The sequence below is a fragment of the Stegastes partitus genome, unplaced genomic scaffold, assembly GCF_000690725.1.
Source record: "Stegastes partitus isolate 25-593 unplaced genomic scaffold, Stegastes_partitus-1.0.2 Scaffold116, whole genome shotgun sequence".
Classification (NCBI taxonomy): Eukaryota; Metazoa; Chordata; class Actinopteri; family Pomacentridae; genus Stegastes; species Stegastes partitus.
The window spans coordinates 28,412-29,939 of record NW_007577847.1 but is presented as its reverse complement, the minus strand read 5'-3'; the positions used below and the strand labels follow the sequence as shown (position 1 = coordinate 29,939).

The following is a 1,528-nucleotide window of genomic DNA, read 5'->3' as shown; positions in this document are numbered from 1 at the left end:
CCAAGATGCAACCTTCATATTGAATCTTTGGCATTTTATATCAAACGATCAATCAAACGGTGAATAGATTACAGAAATAGTTAGTAGCCTTTGATTTTCCACTGATCGATGAATCAATCTATCTTGCGTTTTGCAGCGTGAGGGCCAAACACAATCAATACTCTGACACAGGGCAGGTCTGTGTTTAATAAGGAACTCATCCAACCTCTATCATACAAATGATAAAGCAATTAACGGGTGATTTGTAGATGAAGCTGGTGGTTTCCATTTTTGATTTGCATGTAGCAGCAAAGCATCTCCAGCCTGTCATTACATCACTGCTTGCTGGGGAAGGGGGCTGGCATACAGATTTCCAACTCAGCCAGTGTGCAACATATCTGTGCTCACAGTGACAGGATGCGTTGATATTGATCCGTGAGGGGCAGAGACACGCTGTGCACCAAGTAAAATGTTTGGCTGGAAGTAAAAACCTGTCATCTGTGCATCAGGAAGAGGCCTGGCCCGGTGTGAAATAATAATGCTGTGGCCTGTTGGTCGGATTGGATCAAGAGGAGGGGGGCGACGCGAGAGAGGAGAGCAATATTAAAACATGAAACCAGGGAGGATTTTTGAAATGTTGTTTTCTTTCCTCTTCTAAATCAGCTGTTTCTCTATTTGGAGGATCGTGCTTTTCTTTAATTATTATTTTTTTCTAGCTTTACGTGCTCCATCATTCATCAGTGCACTTGCTACACAGGAACCCTCTCCTCACCCCACCCATCTCACGGAGAGCTACGATGGAAGCTAACGGGGATCCCATTCATGTGGCACAATAATACTCCCCGGGCGCACGATCACCGGACGCGCGGCTCCACGGTGGTGCAGGTACAAAAAAAGAAAAGATGCAAAGGAGGAGGAAGAAGAAGGAAGAAGAAGAAGAAGAAGAGGAGGGAAGAGAGAGAGAGGGAAAAAAAAAAAACAGCACTCCAGCCATCATCACTACCCAGCGCACATCCCCAGCCCCGCTCGTCTCCGGCGCTGCGGCTGCATCCATCGCTCCGTTTGGACACATACCTGAAAATTACATGTCCGTCCAGGCGACGAGCTCGGGCGGGTCGGACGGTGTCGCGGTCTGCGACGGCGATCCGACGTTTCCTGGTGGTGGATTCTTTTTTTTTTTTTTCCCTACTCGTCTTGTGAGCCGACTGATGCTCTAGTTTCGCCCAGTATCTACCCAGTGCTAATCCACCCCACACAAAGAGCAGAAAATGGCTGCAAGTGCATTTTCTTAAAGGGACAGTCGCAGTGTGGAGACGCGAGATGATGATGATGATGATGATGATGAGGGCCTCCGACATGTTGATTCTGTGCATTCATGGTTTTATTTAATCTTTTAAAGAGAGGCTTGTTTTTTACTCGTGGTGGAGTTTGTTGGTAGTTTATTGTGTGAACGTTAAATGCAGGATGTGTGGTGACGATGTGATGAACTGTGATCCTCTGAAAGGAGGAAACACAACCTGAATAGACTCTTTATATATTTATATATATG

At 46.1% G+C, this 1,528-nt stretch overlaps 1 protein-coding gene across 1 annotated transcript in view; it reads right to left on the bottom strand.

Annotated features, from left to right (window-relative positions):
- The window catches only part of cyfip2 (cytoplasmic FMR1 interacting protein 2), a 31,573-nt gene extending 30,052 nt beyond the window's left edge, over nt 1-1,521 (bottom strand). Inside the window, exon 1 of the mRNA XM_008278126.1 lies at nt 1,054-1,521. The gene's annotated coding sequence lies outside the window, so the exon portion shown is untranslated. The remainder of the gene's footprint in view (nt 1-1,053) is intronic.
- Nucleotides 1,522-1,528: the final 7 nt, after the last annotated feature.